A 20,590-nucleotide genomic window follows, 5' to 3' on the forward strand; every position below is an offset into this window, starting at 1 on the left:
GGTCCCGCGAGGCCTACCAATTCCAGGCCAAGTAGATCTATCAGCCAGCTCAGGGCCTCCAGACCATCCCGCTCTCATGGCCATTCGCGGTCTAGGGGCTGGATATCCTAGGCCCGTTCCCTCGAGCGCCTGGGGGCTACCGCTACCTCTACGTCGCTATCGACAAGTTCACCAAATGGGCGGAGGTGGAAGTCGTCCGCACCATCCTGGCCGGATCGGCGGTCAAGTTCATCAAGGGTCTCGTGAGCCGGTTCGGGGTCCCCAGCCGCATCATCACCGACAACGGCTCACAGTTCACTAGAAATCTCTTCAAGACATATTGTGCTAACCTTGGAATGCGGATCTACTATGCTATAGTGGCACACCCCAGGAGCAATGGCCAGGACGAACGCGCCAACGCGGAAGTCCTGAGAGGCCTCAAGACCAGGACCTTCAAGAAGAAGCTCGAGGCTTGCGGCAGGGGCTGGCACGACGAGCTCCAGTCTGTGATGTGGTCCATCCGCACCACCGCCACCAAGCCAACAGGAGAGACCCCGTTCTTCCTCGTCTATGGAGCAGAAGCGGTTCTCCCTCACGAGGTCAAGGATCACTCCGCGCGGGTCCTGGCGTTTGATGAGACGCAGCAGGACGCCATGCGGGGGATGGACCTTGTGTTGGGGAAGGAACGCCGCCGTGAAGCCACGCTCCGAGCGGCAAGATACCAGCAGGCGCTACGACGGTATCACTGCCGCAGCGTCCGCTCCAGGACGCTCGAAGTGGGCGACCTCGTCCTAAGGCGGGTGCTCTCCAGGGAAGGGCTGCATAAGCTCTCGCCCATGTGGGAGGGCCCGTTTAGGGTTGCCCACGACTCCAGGCCTGGCGCCATGCGCCGGGAGACGCAAGACAGGGTCCCCATCCAGAACGCCTAGAACATCCAGCACCTCCGGAAGTTCTACCCATGAAGCAAGGCCCAGCGCCTGTGAAGCAAGGGCAAGTGCCTGTGAATGTCTCCGCTCGTGACACTCTCACGTAATAATGAGTGTGGCTGTACACGCCCCGGAGTCTCAGGAGTTCCCCCCTCAGGCCTCGGGGGCTCCCTACCATGTCCTAGTGGCAACACTTAGCTCCGCGCTGGTGAGAAGACTAGACTAGGTGTCAGACGCAGCCTTTCATTTGCTTTCTGTAGTTCGTTTGCCCCTTTTTTATGGAATTTGGAGTTCTGGTTTTCTCTGTTGATTGCTCGGATGGGTTTTCCTTCCCTTTTGCTGCATGTTCGCTCGTTCCTTGTTTTACGCCTGGGAGGGCGGCAGTTGCCCGACACTCTCCCTCACGCGCCTCGCGCGGGGGCTCTGCAGGTGTGCGTGCACGCTGGGCTAGCCCAACCGCGAACACACCTCGCCGAAGCTGTGTCGCTCGAAGAGCTCCGGCTCTCCTAATCTTCACAAGGCGCCCTCGATTGAGCTCGTGCTTGGCGCTCCCTCCTAAGTCCGTGCCTCATGGGTACCGCGACAAGGTGCACCAGGCCATGACTAGCCCATAGCTGGGGCCTCGCACAGAGAAGGATAAGCACCCAACCGATGACCTAACAAAATTCTGCTGCCTTACGGCGACTCCCAAGGTCAACAGCTCCTGAGCCCACGGTTGGAAGGTGTCAGGATGCCGCACCACGAGACGCGAAAAAGCCCCGGGCTCACCAATTTAAGTTATCCCCCTAAACCTACATGAAGCACGAATGCCACAACACGACGCAGGAACAATAAACATAACATAGCGACTAGGAAATAACGGTTCGTTACACGCCCTCGCAGGGCCCCATACTTGTTTCTTTTTGAAATGCAGGAAGAAAGGAAAGAGAAAAACAAAAGCGGCGCGCGCCCCCGTAGCGGTTCGCCAGGGTAGGCCCTCGGCGCCCTCCTGAGCTCAGCCAGACCCCTCCTCACGCTTCACTGAAGCGCGGCGACGAGACGACCCGCTACCACCCTCAAAGCGGGCACGACGGCATGGCAGCTGATCGTAGCCACCGCTGCTGGAGCTGTCGCCGGAGGAGGGGCTACCGTAGTTTGGCGAACCGCGGCCGGCGCCGAGGGCGAATGCACCTTCACCCTCGTCACGGCCGTGGCCAAGGCCGAGCACCTCGCCGCTGTTGTTGTCCTCAGGGCAGCATCCGATGCGGCGACCATCTTCCCCGAATACCCTCACGAAGAGGGTCGCATTACCGTCATACTTGAAGTGGAGGGTGCACCGCCTGCATAGGCCGCGTGCGCGGGCGAACGTCTGCCAACCGCGGGCTAGGGTTGCATTGCCCGCGATGGAGACCTCCACCGCGACCCACGAAGCCTTGCTGCAACAGCCGTCCGCCTGCAGCCAGAGACCGCCTGGACCCGTGGACGGCAGTTCGCCAACGAAGGAGTGCGGGAGCTGAAGCCAGGTGCCGGCCGGGTTCTCCGACCACACGACGAACTCCGGCAGCACCTCCACCGAGTGGAAGCGTGGCCGGGGAGGCCGCGCAACCATGGCGCGCCCCTTCATCGACGGGGCTACCATGGCCTGGGCGGCTCCCGCAGCGCGAAGAGGACCCGCCACGGCCGCGAGGGGCCACGGCGGGGGTCGCGACGTGCTTGCGTGGGCGACCGCATCCCCTCTTGGGCGGTGGCGAGCCGGGCCCCTCCTGGCGGGCCTTCCCTTTCTCTACGGCTGAGAACCTCTTCACTAGCGCTATGGATGTCAATGCTAGCAACAAATCAAGGAAGAAGAAGCAAGCGGAACGGGAAGAGATGGGCAACGGGGGGGCCCGTCCCCATTTATAGCAGGAGAAGGCCAATCGGCGACCCCCACGATCACAGGTAATGATGGTTTTTCTCTGCATGCACCAGGGACTCGTCAAGTCGGGCAGTTGCCGAGGCAGCATGGGGAAGCGGAGACGCCCATGTTCCGTCAGTCGCCACGCATCAATCTAGGCCACAGGCGGTTGGGGACCGCGGCTCTCCGCACTTGCCCTTTGGCCTCACCTCGAAGCCAAGTCCGAGCGCGCCTTGGGCTCAAGGGCTACCATCGGTGTTCTGGGAACGGGGGTCCCCAGACTTGCCTGCCTGCAGCCCACAGCGTGGCTCCTGCAGCGGCCTGGTATGGCCCACCCTCACCAGCAAGCGCTCGAGACCCTCGCGAGGGGCCGAGCCTCGCAAGGCAGACGACACAAGACCTCCTCAGGGGCAGCCTCGCTAGGCCGGCTCATGAGGAGCGGAGAGATCATGGCGAGGGGCACCTCGTGAGGTTCCCGTGATGTGAGCTGTGACGACCAAGGCCAGGCGGGCGCCAGCGGGCGCAGAGTACCCTTTGCCTCTTTGGTGCTAAAGGGGCAAGCACAGGCGAGGGGTCCCAAGGCATCAGCAAAGGTTTCCATATCGGTGCAACGAGACCAAGACCAGCAGGACGGCAGGACGGAGGTCATCGCGGAGCCCACGACGGCGTTAGCACCAGAGCCTTTGGCAGGCGAAGACACCTTTTGTCAGGATAGCTTGTACTAGCTGTCCCCCTTCAAATTGGCCGTTGTGGGATCCCTTCCTGCCTAACATTCGCGGTGCCCATGAAGTTAAGGAAGGATGTTGTTTTGAGATTATGGAGACAGACAGATCCCTGTGTGTTGGATTTCGGGTTCCGTCAAAACGCTTAAGGTTCGAACACTTGGGTGTGCATGAAGATCTCTCCCTCCCCTAGCTCTCTCACTCACCACGATCTCAAAGCTCAGCACATCGAACTCGAAGAATAGGGGATACAAGAGTTTATACTGGTTCGGGCCACCGATGTGGTGTAATACCCTACTCCAGTGTGGTGTGGTGGATTGCCTTGTAGGCTGGGGATGAACAAGTATAAGAGAAGAACAGCCTCCCGAGGAGAGGTGTTCTTGAGCTCGGTGAGCTTGTGTGGTAGAGGATGATCTGAATGACCCCCTTGCTAAGGTGGTGGCTAGTCCTATTTGAAGGGAGACAACTAGTACAAGTTATCCTGACTAAAGGTGGTCTTCGCCTGCCAAAGGCTCTGGTGGTGACGCCGTCTTGGGCTCCACGGTGACCTCCGTCCTGCCGTCCTGCTGGTCTTGGTCTCATTGCGCTGATATGGAAACCTTTGCCTGATGCCTCGGGACTCCTCGTCTGCGCTTGCCTCTTTAGCACCAAAGAGGAAACGAGGACACTGCGCACGCTGGCGCCCGCCTGGCCCCGGTCGTCATGGCTTGCGTCACAGGAACCTCGCGAGGTACCCCTTGCCTTGATCTCTCCGCACCTCACGAGCCAGCCTGGTGAGGCCGCCCCCGAGGAGGTCCTGCGTCATCCGCTTCGCGAGGCCTGGCCCCTCGTGAGGGTCTTGAGTGTTTGCTGGTGAAGATGGGCCGTACAGGGCCGCTGGTGGAGCCACGCCGTGGGCCGCAGGCAGGCAAGTCTGGGGACCCCCATTCCCAGGACGCCGACATGGAGAGCTGCATGTACCGGGCAATAGACAAAGGAACCAGCCCCCCGCCAACTTATTTTTACCAATGGCAACTACGACCATCCTAACCGAAGCAGCGTTCGAGTCACGGATGGGAGCTCCTAAGTTTCAAAGAGTGGTGAGGTTTTCTTATGCACAAGTTAGAGCTTACAGAACACTAACGGACAGGAGGTAGAACTTATCTGACTAGCTTGGCGGGGATCGCAGTGCCGGGCAATCTCCTCAACTCCTTGTCAAAGCCAAGTTCATGGCAGGAACCTGCAGCTTCATGCAGATGAGAATGAATGCAGGATGCGATCCTATCTATATGCATATGAAAATGATCATGAAATTCTTATGCAATGATCTTGGAATGCTCATGCATGCATGCAATCTTGGTCAGGGGCCTCCCACAACGCTTCTTTATTTTCCCTTGCACAGGGTCATCGCACTAGCTTTGTATAAGGGGTTACATGCAACTAAGGCAAGGCCTGTACAAAAGGGTGGCTGCTGGGCAGGGCCCGACAGTCGCGCCTTACGGGTATAACTTGCGGAGATGCTCAATATTCCATGAGTTCTCCAACTGAGTGCCATCTCCGTTCTCCAGATGAACTGCGCCAGGTCTGGTGACTCGAACCACCCAGAATGGGCCTTCCCACTTTGGTGACAACTTGTTTGTACCCTTGGTGGAGTGAACGCGCCTAAGGACAAGGTCACCTTCCTCAAAACACTGAGCGTGAACCCTACGGCTATGATAGCGATGCAGGGCTTGCTGATAGCGTGCAGCACGCGTAGCAGCCCAGAGACGGTTCTCCTCGAGTAGCATAGCGTCATCACGCCGGTGCTGATCTTGCGCTACTTCATCGTAGGCAAGCACTCAAGGCGACCCATAAATGAGTTCCGTGGGGATAACTGCTTCTGCCCCATAGACCACGGAAAAGGGAGTCTGCCCGGTACCTCGGTTTGGTGTCATTCTGAGGGACCAGAGAACTACTGGCAGCTCCTCGATCCACTACCTGCCATGCTTCTGCAGCGTATCAAAGGTCCTTGTCTTGAGTCCGCGCAGCACTTCGGCGTTCGCCCTCTCAGCTTGTCCATTTCTCCGGGGTTGTTCCACATAGGCAAATGAGATCTTGCATCTGAGGGCATGAACATATTGCATGAAGGCGTGGCTCATGAACTGGGTGCCGTTGTCTGTAATGATCCTTGCCGGAACTCCAAAACGGCACCCGAGTTATGTCAAGAACTTGATAGTTGACTGAGCAATCACCTTTCTCAAGGTAGTCACTTCTGGCCACTTTGTAAACTTGTCGATAGCAACGAACAAGAATTCAAATCCCCCGATTGCTCGAGGGAAGGGGCCGAGGATATCGAGCCCCCAGACCGAAAATGGCCATGATAGAGGGATTGTTGGAAGAGCTTGGGCAGCCAGGTGGGTTTTCTTGGAATCGAACTGGCAGGCTTCACATTGGTGACTAGCTCGACCGCATCTTGGAGGGATGTGGGCCAATAGAGTCCTTGTCGGAATGCTTTCCCAACTAATAGTGCCCTTAATCTAATGTGGGAGCCGCACATGCCTTTGTGTATCTCAGCCAGCAGTTCCTTTCCTTCTTCTCGGTAGACACACTTCAATTTCACACCATTAGGCCTCCTTCTGTACAGAGTGTCGTCGACAAACTGATACATACTAGCCCTCCAGGCTACTTTGTCAGCTTCATCTTGGTTGTCGGGAAGCTCTCCGGTTTGGAGGAAGTGGTCAATGTGCCTTGCCCAAGTTGGAGCTTGGGGCTCGGCAACGAGGACTAGTGGCACCTCCTCTGCTGCAGGAGCACATGTGTTGTTCACATGGTCCATGGGCCCGGCTGGAGGGGGTAGTCCGGCAAGCTGTTAGGAGTTGTTTCCGGCAGGGTCTCTGCCAGGAGCGGACGGCTCTACCGGGAGAGGCTTACCGGAGTCCAACTTTCTCCTCTTCTAGGCCATTGTTGCTGGGGATATAGAGGGCTGAGTGAGATGGAGAACAAAAGTCCCTGGTTCCATAGGAAGCTTATGCGTAGCACACTTTGATAGATGATCAGCTATGTTGTTTTCCGCACGGGGTACGGGGTCTGTTTGCAATCCATCAAAGTGCTCCTCCAATCTCCTCACTTCCTCGACGCATGCCTCCATCAATGGACTTTGGTAATCCTTGTTGACTTGTCTCACCACAAGATATGAATCTCCTCGAATGATCAGCTTCTTAATTCCACATTCAGCTGCAATTCTGAGCCCGGCAAGGAGCCATTCAACCTCAGCCGTATTGTTGGTTGCTTCTTCCCAGGCAAAATGCATTTGGACGACGTACTTCAAGTGCTCCCCAAAGGGGGCAACAAGAAGCACGCCAGCTCCTGCACCTTGTAGGGAAAAAGCACCATCAAAATACATAATCCATTCTTGGGGCGATTCCTTGCCGAGAATAACTGTCTCTGTCACTTCCTCATCAGCGGTTGGCGTCCATTCTACAATAAACTATGCCAATGCCCTGCTCTGAATAGTTGATGTGCTATCAAACTTCAAACCAAAACTGGATAACTGTAGAGGCCACTCCACTACTCTGCCAGTAGCCTCAGGGTTTCGGAGTATCCTTTTCAACGGGAAACGACTGACAACCGTGATCTCATGGGATTGGAAGTAGTGGCGCAGTTTCCTTGAGGCCATGCTGAGACCAAAGATCAACTTTTGCACGCTAGAGTACCTCGATCTAGCCCCCTGTAACAGGGACGTGACGATGTACACTGGGCGCTACACCACTTTCTCCCTTGCCGCGTACTTTGGGTTTCTCTCATTGCCGTGCTCAATGTTGTCCTGGTCCTTCTCAGACTCTGCCGGTCTCTGCTCACTCTCTGCGTCATCCACTTCCCGTTGCACTACAAAGGCTGCACTGACCACTTGGTTGGTTGCCTCCAAGTACAACAACAACGGCTCCTAGGGTTTGGGAGCAACCAAGGTAGGCACAGAGGACAAGTAGGCCTTCAACTCTTGCAAAATTGCATCTACTTCCGGGGTCCACTTCATAGGCCCTGCCTTCTTCAAAATTTTGAAGAACGGCAGGGCGTGCTCGATAGACTTGGAGATGAATCTGCTGAGCACGGCAACGCATCCTATCAGATGCCTCACATCCTTAACTGTTCTTGGTGCTTGGATCTGCTCGATAGCCTTGATCTTGTAGGGTTTGGCTTTGATCGCGCGATGGGATACGAAGAACCCAAGCAACCTGCCGGAGGGAACACCAAATACACACTTTTCCGGGTTGAGCTTCAAATTGATCTTGCGCAGATTAGCAATTGTCTCCTCCAAATCCTGAATAAGGGTGGCTCTATCATTGGTCTTGACGACAATGTCATCCATATAAGCTTCTACGTTTCTGTGCAGCTGTGGCTCAAAACCAATCTGGACTGCCCTCGCAAAAGTAGACCCGACACTCTTTAATCCGAATGGCATGCGGACAAAATAGTACGTACCACGCGGAGTAATGAACGACGTCTTCTCTTCATCTTCCTTGGACATGAAGATTTGGTGATACCCAAAATATGCATCCAGAAAGGAGAGCAAATCACAACCTGAAGTGGAATCCACAATCTGATCGATACGCGGCAAGGGAAACGGATCTTTCGGGCAAGCTTTGTAGAGATCTGTGAAATCTATGCAAATCCTCCACTTCCCGTTAGCCTTCCGGACTACCACTGGATTTTCCAAGCATGTGGGATGCAGCACTCCTCTGCCAAACCAGCTGCCTCAAGTTTCTTGATCTCTTCCGTAATGAACTGCTACTTCTCCAAGGCTTGCTTCCGGACTTTCTGCTTGACAGGTCGTGCATGTGGGTAGACAGCAAGGTGGTGCTTGATTACCTCCCTGGGAACACCGGGGATATCAGATGGTTGCCATGCAAACACATCGATATGCGCCCGCATGAAGGCAACGAGCGCGCTTTCCTATTTGTCATCGAGGGTGGCACAGATAGTGAAAGTACCGTCAACACCAGCCAGCCCTGCTGTCGGTGCAACAGACCCCGGGTATGTTGCCCAACTGTTCACAGGCACAAGATCAAGATTGAAGCACCAGCTCACGATAGAGATTGAAGAACCAAGAGACTTGAAGAACCAACATGCAGCTCGGAGATATAGAGATCGAGCCAAAGGAACAGGATATCGGCAAGAGAAGGGCCTCCATCGCCGGGCAGGCGGGCCCGGCAAGGGGCCAGGCCACCACGAGAAGCAAGCAACCAAAACTCCCCGGCAGCGCCTGCCGGGGCTTGCGGGGCCTGAACAACCCCGCCAACCGCGCAAGTATGACCCACGTCATCAATCAGTGCGTTGTCAATCCGCAAGGTGATTAAGTGGTAGCATTTGCCACATGGCGGCCATCTTCTACAGAAGGAACGCAGAGGTGACACCCGTGCAGCGACGTGTCAAGAGCACAGGTGCGGAGCTGGCGAGATAAGACCGGCAGGCCATGCCGGGAAGCTAGTGATGTGACACTGAGCGGTGCATTTAATGCACCCTGTCAGTCCACAGAGTTAGGTATGATAGCACTGTTTGCTATCATATCAATGGGTAATGACCGTTTTGCCACTATGGTGACCCCTTAATCTATAAAAGGAGGCCCATGGCAATCGTAGGAGGGGGTTAGAGGTTTGGAAACTTGAAAAAACCCAGGCCACCATACGCTTGTGTTCACCGTAGCCCTGAGGCAAGCCTTGCCGGGCATGTGTACCACGCACCACCACGTTCATTTCCACCATCAATTCACCAAAGCTGGAGTAGGATATTACGCCTCGCGGTGGCCCGAACCTTGGTCAATTGCTTGTGTGCTCTCTGCCATGCTACCACGCGCTGGTCTGCTCTTTGTGCAACGCGACGTCCCCTGCCGAACTAGCAAGGGGCCGCCCGGTCCCATAGGTGGCCGCAGATATCCCGTGACACCTACCGGGACCTCCTTCACTTGGGGTGCAGCGACCTTGGATCTCTTGCTATTGGAACTCTTCGGCACGTCGTGAATGGGTGCCATGCACTCGATGGGGGCACGCTTCCCGGACTCTTTGCCGGAGTCCCTACAATCTCTCTTTATTCCTTTGCTTTCCTTAGTGGGCACTTCCGCTAACACTGCCTCTACTGCGACCGTGTCCTGGTACATCTTGTCCACACAAATGATTGCATCCTTCTCGTCTAATGGGATGGTGATGACTCCTAGTGGCCCAGGCATCTTCAGAGTGTTGTAGGCATAGTGGGATGCCGCCATGAACTTAGGCAAGGTCGGGCGCCCAAGAATCCCATTGTATGGCAGAGGAGGTCAACCACATCAAACACAATCCTCTCAGTCTGGTAGTTCAGTTCTCCCCCAAACGTTACCGGCAATGTGATCTTTCCCATAGGATGGCTCCTGCCGGGATTAACTCCTTGAAACATGCCGGTAACCTCTAGCTCCTCCTCTGCTATCTGAAGCTTGTTAATAACTGCTGGGGAAATCAGATTCAACCCGGCCCTGCCGTCCACCAGCATCTTTGTGAGCTTGAGGTTGCGAATTGTTGGGGAAACCAACAATGGCAAACACCCTACCATAGTGGTACGGCTAGGATGGTCCTCCTCGTCAAAGATGATGGCCGTACGGGACCACTTGAGCGGCTTCCGGGCCTCTGGCACTGGTTCCACGGCATTGACTTCTCGCGCCCACCGCTTGAGTTGGCAGTGAGAGGTGTGCAGAGATGCACCCCCGTCAATGCAAAGGGCGTCAGTGGCCTTCTGAAACTCTTGCACACTGGTTTCCTCTTCATCCCCTCCAACACTCTCATCATCACAAGCTTCCTTCTCTCTACCTCTGGCAGGCTTTCCTTGGTTCTAAAGGGGTTTGCCAGGGCGACTTACTTCACCGCCTCGGCCCTTATCGCCAGCAACATTCTGACCCTTTTCCTTGTCACGCTTCTCATACTCTACTCTCTATCTTTTGACAAGCTTCTCAACCTGATAACACTCTTGAAGGTCGTGGCCCTTGGTCCAATTAATCTTGCAGTATAGCCGATCACCTTTCCCGGCTTTCTCGGCAACGGCGACTTCCTGGCCGTCAGTGCACACGGCAGCTTCCTTGCCGGGGGACTCAGCTTTGGCCTTCTTGTCGGTACTAGGCGTACCCGATCCTTCAACAGTCATCACTGTTGAGGAACGTAGTAATTTCAAAAAAATTCTACGCACACGCAAGATCGTGGTGATGTATAGCAACGAGAGGGGAGAGTGTTGTCCACGTACCCTCGTAGACCGAAAGCGGAAGCGTTAACACAACGCGGTTGATGTAGTCGTACGTCTTCACGATCCGACCGATCAAGTACCGAACGCACGGCACCTCCGAGTTCAGCACACGTTCAGCTCGATGACGTCCCTCGAACTCCGATCCAGTAGAGTGTTGAGGGAGAGTTTCGTCAGCACGACGGATGATGTTCTACCAACGCAGGGCTTCGCCTAAGCACCGCTACGATATTATCGAGGTGTAATATGGTGGAGGGGGGCACCGCACACGGCTAAAAGATCGTAGATCAATTGTGTGTAGAGAGGTGTCCCCCTGCCCCCGTATATAAAGGAGCAAGGGGGAGGCCGCCGGCCAAGGAGGAGAGGCGCGCCTAGGAGGAGTCCTACTCCTACCGGGAGTAGGACTCCCCTCCCCCTTTTCCATGTTGGACTAGGAGAGAGGGGGAAGAGGTGGAGGGGAGGAAGGAAGGGGGGCGCCGCCCCCCTCTCCTTGTCCTATTCGGACTGGGGGAGAAGGGGCGCGCGGCCCTGCCCTGGCCTCCTCTCCTCTCTTCCACCTAGGCCCAATAAGGCCCATTAAATTACCGGGGGGTTCCGGTAACCTCCCGGTACTCCGGAAAAATCCTGATTTCACCCGGAACACTTCCGATGTCCAAACATAGGCTTCCAATATATCAATCTTTATGTCTCGACCATTTCGAGACTCCTCGTCATGTCCGTGATCACATCCGGGACTCTGAACAACCTTCGGTACATCAAAACATATAAACTCATAATATAACTGTCATCGTAACATTAAGCGTGCGGACCCTACGGGTTCAGGAACTATGTAGACATGACCGAGACACCTCTCCGGTCAATAACCAATAGCGGAACCTGGATGCTCATATTGGTTCCTACATATTCTACGAAGATCTTTATCGGTCACACCGCATAACAACATACGTTGTTCCCTTTATCATCGGTATGTTACTTGCCCGAGATTCGATCGTCGGTATCTCGATACCTAGTTCAATCTCGTTACCGGCAAGTCTCTTTACTCGTTCCGTAATACATCATCCCGCAACTAACTCATTAGTCACAATGCTTGCAAGGCTTATAGTGATGTGTATTACTGAGTGGGCCCAGAGATACCTCTCCGACAATCGGAGTGACAAATCCTAATCTCGAAATACGCCAACCCAACAAGTACCTTTGGAGACACCTGTAGAGCACCTTTATAATCACCCAGTTACGTTGTGACGTTTGGTAGCACACAAAGTGTTCCTCCGGTAAACGGGAGTTGCATAATCTCATAGTCATAGGAACATGTATAAGTCATGAAGAAAGAAATAGCAACATACTAAACGATCGAGTGCTAAGCTAACGGAATGGGTCAAGTCAATCACATCATTCTCCTAATGATTTGATCCCATTAATCAAATGACAACTCATGTCTATGGGTAGGAAACATAACCATCTTTGATCAACGAGCTAGTCAAGTAGAGGCATACTAGTGACACTCTGTTTGTTTATGTATTCACACATGTATTATGTTTCCGGTTAATACAATTCTAGCATGAACAATAAACATTTATCATGATATATGGAAATAAATAATAACTTTATTATTGCCTCTAGGGCATATTTCCTTCAGTCTCCCACTTGCCCTAGAGTCAATAATCTAGATTACACAGTAATGATTCTTACACCCATGGAGTCTTGGTGCTGATCATGTTTTGCTCGTGGAAGAGGCTTAGTCAACGGGTCTGCAACATTCAGATCCGTATGTATCTTGCAAATTTCTATGTCTCCCACCTGGACTAAATCCCGGATGGAATTTGCGACACCCCAAAATTTTGACCTTGTTTTATTAATTAAATTTTTTCCAGGAAATTAGACTTTTCCATTTGTCTATATTTACCTTTGGATATTGTGGGTTTTTAACTCAAGTGGAATCTTTCCAAAAGTATTATTGGACTTGTATGCTCTCTCTATGAAACAATTCTTTACCAATGGATTTAATTGCAAGGTTTACTTTTTCTTGAGCTTTACTCTTTTAAAATGATCTTTCATAAATTTGGAGCCTGTTTTGCACTGCAACCACTTGACAAATGCATTTAAAATTTCCACCAAAATTTGGGGATGTCATGTGATGTTTCCGCATCACTTTTATGCAAAAATATCTTTTGGTTATTGGAGATTTTGAACTCTACATCAACTTTTCAAATCTGGTCCAGTAGGCATTTTTGCACTATAGCCTATTTAAATATTCCTTTAAAAATTCTTCCAAGTGGTTGGAGATGTCAGTAGATGCATATAATTCAACTTTATGCTAAAACCCAGTGATGTTCTTTGAAAAATTTGAATGAATCAACCTCTTTTTCATTCTGGTCCAGTTTGGTGATTTGTACTGCAACCCTATTTTATTTTGCTCTAGTGCCCATGACCTTTTTCCTGCTTGTAGCCCTCCCTACAAAACCCTTAAGTCCAGGAGAGTGGACCCATTGGAGGATTTTAAGTGCATGCAATGAGACCCTTTTCTTTCTGTCCAGAACTGAGGTTTTGCAAAACTTGCACTAGCAGGTTTCTGGTTTTGCCCATATGATCTGGCCATCATCACCTACATCCAGGGAGAGCCTGATCTGGAGTTTTTGGCCACTCCAAGAGTTGCCTAGATACACTTAGCATTCTGTCAAACACTTGGTGTGCACAGTCAGTTTTGACATGAGTTTTAGTTTGGAATGTGTACTTGATCCTCTAACCCAGCAACCTTGTCCACTAAAATCCTAGCTACTCCTAACCCTGTCCTGTTAACTGCCAGCCTCCCTCTCGCACTCTAGGCTGCCCTGGCATTTCGTCGAGCACGTCCCGTGCGTGCTCTGGGCGCGCCCAGAGCGCTTGTTTTGCACGCGCGCGCACCGAGTCGCCGCGTCGCACTGCCGCCCTCGCCGCGTCCCACCCCTGGGCCTTGCTCGCCTGCAGAGCCACGCACTATCCTCGCCCACTCGCCAGTACCCTCCAAGCCCCCCCTGGCGCCCTACAGCGCCACCGTCAGAAGCCTTTGGCGGCACTCCGGCGTCGGCAGTGAGCTTCTGCCACGGACGGCGCCGCCCAAGCCACCCGCGCGTGCCAGCTGCCCCCTGGAGCAGCTCGAATTTATCCTGGAACCCGTCCGCACGCGCTCGTCGCCGCCACGTCGCCCTGCAGCTACAGCACAGCAGTCGCCGGCGTTCTTATCCACGGCCGCCGCGGGACCAGCCTCAAACGCCTATAAAAGGAGGCCCCGAGCCCCTCCGAGCGCTCAGGCGACCTCATGCCTCCCCCCTAGTGCTCCCCTAGCCGTGGATTGACCGGAAGAGGTCGTCTCCCCCACCTTCGGCCGGTTCGGCCGCCGCTGCCTTCCGGTGCCATTCATCGCAACCAGGCAACCCCCGCCCATCCAACACCACCACTCGCTTCCCCTTGTTCCTGCGAAGCTGCCCAGCGCCTCAGCTTCGATCGAGAGCCACCACAGCACAAACCCCCCAACCATGCCCGAAGCCCCCTCCGCCGAGGAGCTCGCCACCGGCGACTCCTTCCACCACCGTCGACCCAACGACCACCGGGAGGAACGCCCCGGTCTGGCGGGTCCATCCCTGCCCTCAGGTTCCCTCGAGGAGCCACCGTTCGTTGATGGCGATCGCCGGAGTCCCGCCCCGTTCGGGCAGAGGAAGAGGAGTGAGAGGGGGGAATAGTCAAACCTGACCAGTGGGCCCTCTGGACCCACTGTCAGTGACCCCCGCGCCACCCATGCTGGCTTAAGTGGTCACGTAAACGCTTGAGTATGTTTCCTCTGCTTCGAAATCGTATTCTGTATCGAAACGTTTTCCTTTTTCTGGTTTATTTAAAAACAGAACTTTGACTCAACTTTGACAGGCTATATCTTTTAAAATAGAACTCCAAATGAGTTGATTCTTTTTCCTACCTCTCTAAAATTTCATCTAGTTTATTTTAAGATTTATTTCAAAAATACTTGGAACAACTTTTTGTACTGTTTTTGAAATATTTTTTATTTGAATATTTTTTTCAAAATAGGAAAAGGAGAGAGAAGAAAACTCTCAAAAGTGCACCCCCTTGCATACTCTTGAAGGCCAGCATTCTGAACTCTGGCATAATATTTTTTTGTGGTGTTTTGATACGGTCACAACACCACCTTGGCTTGGAGCATACGTTGTTTTTACGTGACGATAAAGTCACACACCATGAGTACATATTGGAGATGCTTTACTGTTAGAAATGGATATGCTGGTGATAGTAATCATCCTCGCGGGCCTTCCATGCATACCGGCAGGAAGCCGGGAAAGTCTTGGTCTTGGGTAGACACGAGCTTGTCCCAGGTTCCTCGTTGAGACGAGTATGTCCGGTATGGCATGGTGAGGCTTGATGAGTGGTGAGTTTATCTGTTAATGGGAATATATCGATTGTGCTAATCATTCAGAGAATGCTTGGACCTCCTGAGTCGGCCGTAGGTCGAGCCTTGTTCAGTAACTTCCCCTACTTGTTTTGTACTACCACTTATCCCTGCCGCAGGTAGGGTACGGTTTAGTAAGTTGTCAACCCCTTACCAAGGCACACACCGTAAAGAGAGGCCATGGTGGAAGATACCGGATGCATCCGGTAGGCATGCCACCAGGTCCGGGGGCATGGGTGTTCCCGGTTGGGACCAAGAGGGGGTCACCCCTTAGAGCGCGCGATATAAATTTGATCCCATGCTATGTCGAGGTTGTAGCCTCCCCACTTAGAGTTTGGCTTGACAGGTGTTGTGGGTGATTCCAGACACCGGTAAGTTAAGCTGGTGTGTGCAGGTCAGGCGTGTTTTCAATTAAAAGGCCGTAGGCAGAATTAGCCCCGATGGACTAAATAAATCTGTTACTCGTGGGTAAAGAGTACACCCTCTGGAGAGGTTATATCCATTCGGATAGCCATGTTCATGGGTAAGGACTTCAGTCTGAGATGGATCTAGTGACGGTCTTCGGATGGAGAAACGGCTAAACTAGAATCTAGTGACGGTCTTCGGATGGAGAAACGGCTAGACTAGAACTTCGATTATGACCTATGACATATGAGGATCATGTTTATTATTATTATGGACTAACCATTTACATTACTTGAATTATTGAGTATCCCTGGGACGGTTCTACCTCCTGGATATTCACTGTGATTATTCCTATATAAGCCCTTTATGTGGCGTCGCTTAGACGCCCGACAGCGGCATGCTTGTTATTTATTTATCCTTTATAAGCCCTTTATGTGGCATCGCTCAGACGCCCGACTGCGGCATGCTTGTCATTTATTTATTATTCATAAGCCCTTTAGGTGGCGCCCTCAGACGCCCGACTGCGGCATGTTTGTCATTTATTTATTATTCATAAGCCCTTTATGTGGTGTCGCTCAGACGCCCGACTGTGGCATGCTTATTATCTTCCTTTCTTTCATAAGCCCTTTATGTGGTGTCGCTCAGACGCCCGACTGTGGCATGCTTGTTATCTTCCTTTCTTTCATAAGCCCTTTATGTGGTGTCGCTCAGACGCCCGACTGAGGCATGATTTATCTTATTATCCTTTTCAAGGCGTCGCTTCAGACACTCGATCAGTGCATTCTATTTTCTACTTCCGTATTACATAATCATATTTTACCTGCTTACGAGCATGACGGATTTTCTTTTATTTCGTGACAGACGTTGTGGTCATAGCAATTTTTCGGAGCACGATTATCCCTTGTTATATTATACCCGCGTTCAAAATGTTTGCGAGTACATTCAAACATACTCACTGGCTTGTCCCTGGCTATTGTCTTGGCCAGATTTCTTGCGTGGTGAAGAGCGTTACGACGACAGCCCCGGAACCCATGTTAAGGTGATAGCAGCCCCGCGAAGATAGGAGTTATCCTGGTCAGCTGTTCTTGTGGGAAATGGAGTCCCATAGACCCAGATGTACCACAAACCGCTTCCGCCATCAACCACTGGAAACCAAGTGTTGTACTCATAGGCCACAATGGTCTTGTACTACATATTTTGTACTTTGCTTGGAATTCTTGTATCAAGTTGGTACCTCACCAGCAACAGTAATCCTGGGGCTGGTGAGCACAAAGGCCGTTTTTCTGGGAAATTAATATCCCGAAAAACCGGTCCTGACAGACTTGGTATTAGAGCCAGGCTGACCATTGGCTAATCCTATCTTAGCCAGGTCAATAAACCTAGGTTAACCAAACCACCAGACCTTAACCTAACCCCGGCCAAGCTTCTCGCGTAAGATAGCCCCACAGTGACCCGACGCCATTCGGCAGACGGTGCCCAACCTATCAGCCTAGCCCGTCGATCACGCGCCAGTGACCGACACCTAGCACGTCTCTTTCGCAAGCGTGCGAGGGAAGACTCCGTCCCCTTTTCTATAAAAAGGGCACGCTAGCCTCAACCCAACACAGCACAGCCTCTTTCCCCAAACCAAGCCACGATGCCTGGCCCCATTGTTCACAATGAGACCACAGCAACCAACCTTGGAGTATTTATGACCGTGCTCGCAAACCTCACCCGCCGTGCCTATGCATTAGAAGAGCCCCCAGAATATGTTGTGTACCAAGGACTCATGAATGTTGAGAGCCGTCAGTTCTGGGCCACTGTACACATCTATGGTAGGGGTCTATCGCCAGAACGCCCCTACAGGTTCACTGGAAGGACAACTTCCTTTGAGCCACAAGCCATCCAACTGGCAGCTCGAGAAGCTATAGTTCAACTCCGGCACTTGTCGCCCAGAGTTAATTGTCGCTCGTTCTACTACTACCCCAGTCGTGACGGGTATGGTAGGCCGCCCCAGGTTGCCAGCGGAGATCACGAGACGGATCCTGCACTATTGCATCTGGTGCGCTATGTAAGTGCACTAGAGGAACAGTTCGATCAGATCACCCTTGATCTGATCGCAGCTCGTGGAGAACTGGTTCGCCAAGCCCCGGCGAGAGGAGAAGTGGAGCCCGACGCCGACAACCCAGTCGTGCTGTTCGGACACCCGATCAAGCCCTTGAGGTCTGCCCCAGCCATCAACCAGAGTGCTTTGGTGTCCCTAGAAGTGCTTCGTCGCCTTTTGGGAACCCGTTCCAACGGGATTGTGGCCAGCAACCCCCGCGATGGTCATCACCACTACCCCGACCCTGCAGCCCCTCAACCTCAACCAGCAAATCTCGACGGTGAAACCCGTGGAGAAACCCCGCCGTCCACCAGGCCAGCCCACTTAGACATTAACGAAGTAGACTAAGTCGCTCGAGTAGTATCGAGCCTTAGTATTCTTGCGCTTTGTAACTGTGTGGTCCTGTATCGCTTTTATTAAACGCTATCTGCTTAAGCGCCCCTATTTTTTGGAGTAGTAGCTATGCATGTGTACGTTGGCGTACAGTTGCAATTTTAAATTTCGGGCGCAACTACAAAGACCAACCCCAACGGCGCCCACAGTAATGCGTCGCATTTATGAGATATGTATATCTGTGGCTTTGACCCAAGAACAGGATCGACAACTAGTTACCCTTCACCACGGTAGATAACCCAGCCCAAAGCTCTATATAAAGGCCACCTCGTGACCTTGCCAAGTACCCCTCACCTTGTGCGCAACACTCACAGCCATTTCTTTGCGATGCCGACCCCCAGTATTTATCTGAGAACCCCAGACGCAACCCCGGGTAGTTTTGTTAAATTATTGTGGGACTTTACCTGCAGTACCATGAGTGCCATCCACCCACCCCAGTACGAGTTGCTCAAATCGAGGATCACCCCATCCACCTCGAAGTATTGGGCAGTGGTGCACATCCCTCCCTCAAACCCAAAACAAGACCCAACGGAAGTTTCCTTCGTGGGGAAATCCATGCCGACTCCGCATATGGCCATAGAAGCTGCTGCGTACGAGGCGCTCACTCATCTCCGATTCGCGGTACCCTATGCCAGCGAGCGAGGATATTATTATTTTCCGAGTCGTGCAGCCCCCGGAGAAGTTGCATCTTTTCCCGGTGGACGAATTGAGAGAGATCCAGTACTGGCCAACCTTGCCGAGTACGTTATCGCTCAGGAGCGTTTGACTCAGCGGGTAATGGGTTATCTCCAGAGCCTCGCTGATTGAAATCCTCGGATCACTATTAGCAGACCACTGAGGCTTGACCAGGAGAGGCGCATCCATCGACTGGTCAACCCGCTTCCCCCGATAGAAGAGGAGTGTGCCCCTGTACCAGAGACGTTTTCTCAGGACCCGGTCCTTTTGCCGTTTTCATTGTAGACGTCACCGCTATGTTTATTATCCCAATATTCATTTATGTGTTGTAACTTGTACGTGGTGTCCAAAAATTTGTGCGACGGATCAGATATTTGGTTTTCAATTATGTGAGCAGTTTTGCTGCTGTAAATCTTGATTTAATTAATTTTTTCACTCGCGATAAATTTTGTAATGAGATTTCTTTCCCCGAGTTACTGCAGCATATGCCTCTTCACGACATAGATTTTTTATTCGCGCAGCACCATAACAGCAGACTCACAACTACAACCACTCGACCTCGTGCGCTAATTACAAATCCTCGTACACATTTTTTGCGCCTAACTGACCACACTCGAGGACACCACAGTCTCAGTAAGAGAGATTTGTGAGTAATCATTCGGGCGCGAGTTGCCCCAGCACACCGAGAGCAGTTAGCACTCGATGCCGCACCTAATCTCGTGATCGCCGCCACCATGAAGAGCTAACACTTGAGCGGCAGCATCACAACGATCATCCAGGATGATCGCGCACAAGAGCACGGAGAACCCCAGCAACGTCGCCAAACCTCCACACACCAGGACCACGTACCAGTCCGGCATCGCCTCCGCCATTAGAGCCTCTTTTCGAGCTCCTGCTAACAGCAATGGAGGAGAAGGAAGGAGAAGTAGAAGCCAGGCCAGGTGTGAGGATGAAGAGAGGAGCACCGCGATCATTTTATAGCTCGATATCGGTGTACGGTGGGCGAGGTCCACCAGCGCCACTCGTCGCTCGATCGCCGGTGTTCGTAGGTGAGTCCGCGAGCAGTGCCGATAGTACACTGGCCCACGAGGTGAGTGCACGCTGCACCGGCAGCTAGCACGCCGCGCACTACCGCAGTACGGCCTAGATGCCCTACGCGCTAGGCGTCGCCGGTGGAAGAAGCGCGGGAGAGCACGCGAGAGAGAAGAGAGAACCAGAGGTAGAAGAAGAGGCCGACAGTGGGCCCCGGGTCCACCTGTCAGCCAGAGAGAGCACTGTGCTCTCGGGTGCGACCAGCGTATTTTAGTAATTTAGAATTTATTCTAAATTACTGTATCCATCATAGAAATATCTCGTTTTTCCCCGACCATGGATTTTTCCGCGCAGCGCCAGTATACCACACTGTGGTTTTACACCACTAATTGCCCTCTCACCGTAGCCACATTTTATTGCATAGTAGAATATTGTTTTCTTTTGGTAAGAGCGATGTTTGTTCAAACAGCTTTTAACAAATCTCGAGGACGAGATTTTTCTTAAGGGGGGTAGTGTTGTGACACCACAAAAATTTGACCTTGTTTTATTAATTAAATTTTTTCCAGGAAATTAGACTTTTCCATTTGTCTAGATTTACGTTTGGATATTGTGGATTTTTACCTCAAGTGGAATCTTTCCAAAAGTATTATTGGACTTGTATGCTCTCTCTATGAAACAATTGTTTACCAGTGGATTTAATTGCAAGGTTTACTTTTTCTTGAGCTTTACTCTTTTAAAATGATCTTTCATAAATTTGGAGCCTGTTTTGCACTGCAACCACTTGACAAATGCATTTAAAATTTCCACCATAATTTGGGGATGTCATGTGATGTTTCCACATCACTTTTATGCAAAAAT

This window comes from Triticum aestivum, chromosome 5D, assembly GCF_018294505.1.
Source record: "Triticum aestivum cultivar Chinese Spring chromosome 5D, IWGSC CS RefSeq v2.1, whole genome shotgun sequence".
NCBI lineage: Eukaryota > Viridiplantae > Streptophyta > Magnoliopsida > Poales > Poaceae > Triticum > Triticum aestivum.